The 8,027-nt window shown below is 33.9% G+C and overlaps 2 long non-coding RNA genes across 2 annotated transcripts; both read right to left on the bottom strand.

Annotated features, from left to right (window-relative positions):
• Positions 1–2,046: 2,046 nt before the first annotated feature.
• Positions 2,047–5,655, bottom strand: LOC311277371. Its single transcript, XR_014625243.1, has 4 exons — positions 5,537–5,655; positions 5,202–5,341; positions 4,660–4,709; positions 2,047–2,830 (listed from the first exon to the last, which is right to left on the bottom strand). It is a non-coding gene; the product is annotated as an uncharacterized lncRNA (long non-coding RNA).
• A 730-nt stretch (positions 5,656–6,385) lies between these two features.
• On the bottom strand, positions 6,386–7,568 carry LOC311277527. The gene is made up of 2 exons (XR_014625282.1): positions 7,440–7,568; positions 6,386–7,293 (listed from the first exon to the last, which is right to left on the bottom strand). It is a non-coding gene; the product is annotated as an uncharacterized lncRNA (long non-coding RNA).
• Between the last annotated feature and the right edge of the window lie 459 nt (positions 7,569–8,027).

Here is an 8,027-nt window from a genome sequence, read left to right as displayed (position 1 = left end):
GCCAAAAAGCCCCTTTTTTTGTTTCATCTGACCACAGAATCCGGTCCCTTTTGAAGATCCAGTCGTGTCTGAATACTGAATATGCTGAAGTTTGTTTTTGGAGGAGCGAGGAGCATTTTTCTTGAAACCCTCCCAAACAACATGTGGGGATGTAGGGGTTGTTTGATCATTTTTTTTTAGGCTTTCTGACCCCCAAGACTCACTAATCTCTGCAGTTCTCCATCTGTGATCCTTGGAGAGTCTTTGGCCACTCAAACTTTCCTCCTCACCGTCTATTAATACAATATAGACACACGTCCTCTTCCTGGCAGATTTGTAACATCTTTAGTTGATTATAACTTCTTAATTATTGCCCTGATGGTCAAAATGGGGATTTTCAATTCTTTAGCTATTGTCTTACAGCCACTTTCGATTTCATGAAGCTCAACAATCTTTTGCTGCACATCAGAACTATATTCTGTGGTTTTACTCATTGTGATGATTCAGGGAATTTGGCCTTTGTGTTTCCTCATATTTAAACTCCTGTGAAACAAGAAGTCATAGCTGGACAATTTCATGTTCCTAGTCACCCTGGTGTGCTTAAAAATGTAAATATTAATGGGAATATACCTCAGATATTTTACTCGTAAAAAATTCTAGGGGTACCAATAACTGTGGTCGACGTGTTTTGGAGAAAAACATTTATTTCATAATGTGATCTTTCATAATTTTGATGAAAGATCAAAAGGATAAACGATGCAGATTTATTTTTTACAGCCAGTTTGGATCATATTTACCAGGGGTGCCATTAATTCTGACCATGACTGTATATATAAATATAAATGTGTGTGTTTATTTATTTATTTATTTATTTTATTCATTTATTTATTATTTTAAGTGTGGTATGTCATTCTGCCTTGCAAGAATTTCTCTTTGAGAATTCCAAACTTCAATGTTTGTATCAAACAATACAAACATAAATGATTTATATATAGCCTATATATCTAAAAAAAATAAAAAAATAAAAAAAATAACTTACAATACAAAATTGTATTGCTTTTAGAGCAGAAATAGGCATTTATATCCAGATCAGGCTCATTTATGAGAAATAACGCATGAGGAGTTCCAGCAGTTTCAGTTTCATTACCAGCGTTTTGGCAGATAAGCAGCTTTTGTCAAGGTATTTTTTTACAGTCACAAAACCTGCTTGTCTTCCCAAAAGTTGATAATAATAAAATGACTCAAATTAGTGTGTAGTTACACTCTGTGTTTAAAAGGTTATACAATGTGACGAGTGGAAATAAGGTGTGGCCCCTTTAAGAGCTGCCTGTTAAACTGTGTGCGCGCCTCGAGCACACAATGTATGTGGGTTATTTCTGTTTGATGCTCATTTTTTTATTTATATTGTTGATTCAGTAACGCTGTGAACGGTAGAGCGTGTGACAGACAGTTCCACGAGATCCACTGGAGAATAAAGTGTGTGTTGTGAAAAGCCAATCGCCTCTGTGACTCTGTCTGGCCTCTAATAACTCACTGTGCTTTCCACATTTCCCTCCGGACACAACGCGTTACAACAAGTTAACAGTTCATTCCTTTACAATAACTTACACCTCTAAGTGTGTGTGTGTGTGTGTCCACTTCAGCTGTTGCTCTACTGAAGTTACTTGTTTAACCTGTGATTCTTTTCTTCCCTGGCTCTTTATCTTTTCTGCTTTTACTTTATCAATGATCATGTATTATGTGTAAACTATTCTAGATTAATTATGTTGGAAATGTTTGTGTGTGTGTGTGTGTGTGTGTGTGTGTGTGTCATATCAAATGCAGGCTTTCTAATAAAAATCTTGAGGATCTGTATCATATTCCTGTAGTTCTGATCAACATTAGTGTATCGAACTTTCAACTCAAACTCATTTTCATTTCCACTATAATCCTCTGCTGTGTTGAGTGTGAGAGTGTGTTTAGCACATCAACACAGAGACACATCTGAGAACTGTTTCACAGCTTTTATTTGAATAACAGTGTTTCTGCATCTCCAGGATGCAGTTTTAATGGAAACTGTGAGGAAACAGAACATTTACACAGTTTAATGGTCATCAGAATCATAAATCCTTTTCATTTTCAAAACATGTACATTTATAACACTATACTTTATTAAATTTGCATCAAGAAACTAGCTAACGATGGGAGGGTATTTATTTCTATTGACTGGCTTTATCAATCTCTCTCTATTATTATTATTTTAATATATATATTTCTGACAGTTGTGAAAACACTATTGTGGAGTTTCTTTTGCTATTTGAGCAAATCGGAACACAAAAATATATATATGATATGCATGAGGGTTTAGTAGTGGTGTGGGCTGAGTGTGTTTTATACGTTTGGTTAGTGTGTTTTATACGTTTGGTTAGGATTAGTGGTGTGTGGGGTGAGTGTGTATTACACACAATAAAGTGCATATAATATGCACGCGAAAAACACATAAAATCATTATAGATAACTTCTTTTTTTTTTTAAATACAGAAAACAGCAGCAACAACATATACTTCTCAGTTCATCATGAAAAATACTTTTTTAACATGTAAAAGGCAGATTGCTTTTTGTAACAATTTGAAATGAATGGAAGTAACTGTGGCATGTGATGCAAAATATGAATTTAAATAACACTTTAGATTTAGAAGAAAAATATAATACAACAGCATCAATATGCAAGCAGCAATATGGGCAACGAAGGCTCAGTAAACGTGGAAAGAACGGAAAAGTAAAGGATGAGTCCCTGTTTTTATCCTTTGACATCACGAGTAAAGAGTCTGTCAGGAGCCTGAGAGTCCAGACGAGACTTTAGTGGCTGTTTCTGAAAATAATAACAAGATACATTAATAATAAAGTCATAACTGAAAAACTGTAGCAACTGAAGCATCATAGATGCCAGTATGAAATTATGCCCAATACTCAAATCACATTCATCATCTTAAATATGATTGAATCATTTTTAAATATTAGCCTACATGTTAAAAATATGGGTAACACTTCACAAGGTTCATTAGTTAACATAAACTAAAAATGAACAATACTTCTACAGCATTTCTTAGTCAAGTCTCCTTTATTTATATAGCACTTGTTTCATAACATTAGTTAATGCACTGTGAACTAACATGAAAAAACTATGAAAAGCTGTAACTAACATTAACATTTATTAAGATTAATAAATACTGTAACATATGTATTGCTCATTGTTAGTTCATGTTTGTTAATACATAAACTAATGTTAACTAATGAATATTGTAAATTGAAAAATGTTCATACATGATCAAGTAAATATTACTTTTGAAATATTACTACAATTAATCACAGACGAGTGAAACAGCAATAAAACCTCTACAATCTTTATATAATCAAGCTGTTAAAGTGTTAGACAAAAAGCCACTGAGATACCATCACTGTCTGATTCTTGGAAAATACAGCATGTTAAACTTTGATAATATAATTGTGTATGCCAATGTGCGACTAGTTTTGAAAATTTTGAATAATATTGCGCCTCCACCCCTGAAAACATTTGTCCAGCTCTGTTCTGAACAGATGACAGGAGCTCCAGGTCCACGAGCCGCAATGACTGCAGACTGCCTAAACGTTGCACAGACAGCCTTCTCATTCAGAGGCATCAAAGAATGGAGTCTGAAACTTTCCTTAGACCTGAAGGATTTCTCTTGCAATACAAGGAAAGTGTTATTGGAAACCCAGTCGTGTCAGCATAGATAACTGTGTGTGTAAATATGACTTTTAGTGATGTTTTATTGTAGTAATTTGGTATGATTATATTTGGACTGATGGCTGTAATGGGTGAATGGTTGAATGAATGAATTAATAGTTGTATTTGAGTGATTAAATACATTTTTATTGTATATTTTGTATTGTAATTCACCTGCTCGGGGACTGCAGATGGAAACGTTGCAACCTGATCTCACTGCAATTCGTATGAATTCTACGAGGTGGCTAATTCGTACGATTTTTGCTAAATCCGACGTACATATTTTACGAATTGCCAATTCGTATGAATTCATACGAATGACCTACCCCTGACCCCGCCCCTAAACCTACCCATCACGTGGGTTTAGACAAATCGTACAAATTCGTACGAGTGAGGTCATATGAATTCGTACGAATTAGCCACTTTTTTATCACTCGTACGAATTGGTCGTGAGATAGCGTTGAACTAGCTCAAGCTAAATCTGGTGCAAGGCATCTTTAATTAATGTTTTTTGCACATTGTCCCTGTTGAAATAAAACTAAACTAAACTAATGATTTCCACTACAAAAATGATGTTCTTGCTCAGTATTTTAGTCTTGTTTTCCAGTACATATATCTAAACATTCATTCAAATGAAGTGAGTTTATGATTAAAACAAGAACAAATATCTGCCAAAGCGGTGAAGAAAAAAAAGAAAAAAAAAAAAGAAGGGGAAACGAGATTATATTTCTGACCACATTGGCATATATTTGTTCTTGTTTTACTCCATTAGAAACAAGACTTAATATCTTCAGTCATTTTGCTTTTCTCCAGTAAATGTATCTTGATTTAAGAATAATCTTGGTTTAGATATTTGTGCTGGAAAATCTTTTTTTTTTTTTTTTGCAGCAATGTAACTTTGTTTCCTCTCTGCTTATGATGTATCAATATCTCACCTGATAGTTGGTCTTCTCTGACACATCCGAAGGACACTTTACAGTGGAGTCTGAGGATAACAACACATCTGGTTATCTTCATAGTTAAATATTAATTCATATTAATTCATTCTACAAATCCAGCACATCCACAGACAACATTAGAACAAGGAAATAACTGTGTAATGTACAGTAAGAATAAGTCTAATGTCTTTCCAGGAGATATGATACTGTTTTCACTGTGCAGTTGATAAAGCCTTTCATACATACACTAATAATAAAAGATCAATATAAGATATATTATTATATTTAGATGGGTTTAATTATTAGATGGGTTTAACAATATTTAGATGGGTTTAATTATTCAGAATACCATGAAATGAATGATGTTGAAAGAGTGTAATGGATCTGTGTCCTCACAACGTTAAGCAATTTACGGTAACACTTTATTCTGGTAGTCTAAACTAACTTTGCAACATGTCTCAGAGTATTAGTGTTGATTAGTGTTGATGATCAGAAGATCCACGGTTTGGATTGTGACCGGCTGATATTGTTTTACTCACAGTTCGGTCTTAAATCATACAAACTCCTCCATCTGACGAGGTTTACATTTTCACTGGTGTGTGTTTTCATCTCTCTCTCTCCTGTCTTCATGCGTTTACCCATTTATTATTCATTCACTAATCTCTTCTCTGGAGTGACACTGTTGCAGAACAGCAAATAATAAATCACAAATGACATCAATTAAAGTATTTCTTTTAAAGATGAAATAATGCAGTGATTAAATCCATATAAAAATGTTTGATTACAAAGTTCCTCAGTAGAGTACGCATAATTAAATCAATTTCTGCCTTAAAAACACACATTCATATTTTAAAATGATGTTCAAATATATCACCTGTGATGAGAGGAAATGTAGGATTATCCAGTGCAGCGTTCATGTTTATAATCACTGAATATGATAAAGTCACACATGAGGATCCGCAGTGAACATCTAAAGGAGAAGTTTTCTTCAGACTCTGGACTTGTGTGTTTAGTGAAACTTTGGGATTGCTTGGTTTGATGGGCGGGACATGGGCATTACCGGAAACTGTCAGACCGGGTTTCATGATCACATGATCACATGGCCACACCCATCATCTGTCTTCACCAGATTCACAGATTTCTGTGTCTGTGTGGATTCTGACATTTATGGTTTCATTAAGTGAACAAAATGACACATAAACAAAACTGATCGTGAACATTTTTTTTTTTTAATAAAATAAAATATATAAAAGACACCAGCCTTTCTGTACTGGCAACAGGAAACTTTGTGCAAGATTTACACAAACGGTAGGCTACTTAAAAATACTGGAAAATAAGTATTTAAATATAAATAAATAAAAAATTAGCCTATATATATATATAGTCAGTGTTGGGCATGCTATTTTAAGTAATTATAGTTACTATACTTCTCACAAATTACAGTTACAAGTTACATCCTTATAAAAGTACTAATTACCAGGGAAAGTAACTATTGCGTTACTAAAAAACGTTTTAAAAAAAATTCCAATATTTCAAATAACTTGGATGCCCTCAATATTAAATGTTAAATGAATGAAATGACTAAATAGAATAAATTACTAGTATAAAACATTGTACACTAATCTACACTATTTTAATGTTGCTATTGGACAATGTGAGAGACGCCTATTAAATTCATATTGTAAATATTGTCAATACTATCTGAACAATAAAACACAATAGATGATTTAGAACTTTTAATATTTATTGCACAGGCCACAACTGGCCAACAAATAAGTCTAAAAATAAATTGTGCTTAAGATATGTACCAAAAATGAATAAATAATACTAAAAAATATATACAGACACTCTTTGTAGTGCAAATTAAAATGATAAAACTGTCACACAACTGTTAGACATACTGTAGCCGACTTGAAGTATTTCTTCCTCACAAAAGTAAACAGTTTAACAAGAAGTGCTCTCAATATAATACTGAACAATGTAGGCTACCATAAATAAATAATAATAAAATATAAAATATATATGTTTTTAATAACCTACAGAGAACGTCATCATCAGAGGTTATTTAAGCCAAATTAGACGTGTTCACAACCGGTCAAACAAAGATGTTTTCTGAGAACGCAGGTTATTTTTAGATTTTATTTTTATAACCATATAAACTAATTAAAACGTTGCAAATGATACCAATAGGCTACAGAGATTATTCTAATGCTGAAATGTTTGTTTATTTATTTTAGTGTCGCTCGCGCTTAGACACACTCGGTCTCTCGTGGCGTTCCCTCGCTTTTGTCCAGTCCGGCGCCTCATAAACACACACACACACACACACACACACACCAGAGAAAAATCTTTGCAGGTCCTATGGCTGAGAGCCTACTCGGATGAAAACCGCTTCAGTGAGATTAACGCCGAAGTTTATTGTCAGTAACGGTAACGGCGTTGTAACATGGGAACAGTCATTCGTTTGATTATACTCGTTACATAAACAAATAACGCCGTTAGTAACGTGTTTTATTTATAACGCCGTTATTCCCATCACTGTAGTCATAAATATTATGTACCAAAATCACATAACCGATCCAACAAGCAGATCCTCTTTCTCTTTATATTTCCTCTTCATGTTGTTCGTGTCTAGAGAGAAAAAAAACAAAAATAATTGTCAAATATGAACATCTTTTATCTCATTCCTTAAAACAATTCAGTTCTTAGACTTTTCATGTAGCAGAACAATCCCAAAAACATTCACTGTTTGGATCTTTGGTGATATTTGTACTTACAGTCTGAACTGCAGCTGCTCCATCTCACAACAACCTGGAACGCTTAGAAATAGTTCTAGAAATAGTTTCTCTTATTTATGTGATGGCAATGAGATACAGCCCAAATGGGGTGGGCACATTATTACATGGGTTTATCTGAGTTTATAGAGAGATGGGGTGTGCACATTTGGTTTTCGCCCTGCCCCACACTCACTCGTACTGGACTCAGAGTGAACCTTCCCCCAGCATATCTTACTGGAAATCCCCAGGGACTGGTTTAGTGTTCAGGGGTGGAAAACACCATGATCATGCGGAGAAGTGGAGAAGTTTCCCAGAAACACAACAGAAACTACTCTGTTCCTATTTTCTTTTTATACTCCAGGACATGTCATGTGCACATGATACTCAGTCACATGATTTATATTGTGCTTATTGGATGGTTTTGCCATGCAAATGTGTTTAAATGCTTTTATACTGTCCAAAACATTTTATTTGACACTGTCCACTGTCTGAAATAATAATAATAATAATAAAAAAACATTGTTTTATAGTGCTCATTTGAACTAATATTCATTTTCTGAGCAATAAAGTGTAACGTGGTACAATATA

This window comes from Rutilus rutilus, assembly GCF_951802725.1.
Source record: "Rutilus rutilus genome assembly, chromosome: 18".
NCBI classification, from domain to species: Eukaryota; Metazoa; Chordata; class Actinopteri; order Cypriniformes; family Leuciscidae; genus Rutilus; species Rutilus rutilus.
Note: the sequence above shows the minus strand (reverse complement) of the source record. Positions and strands in the feature narration are given on the sequence as shown.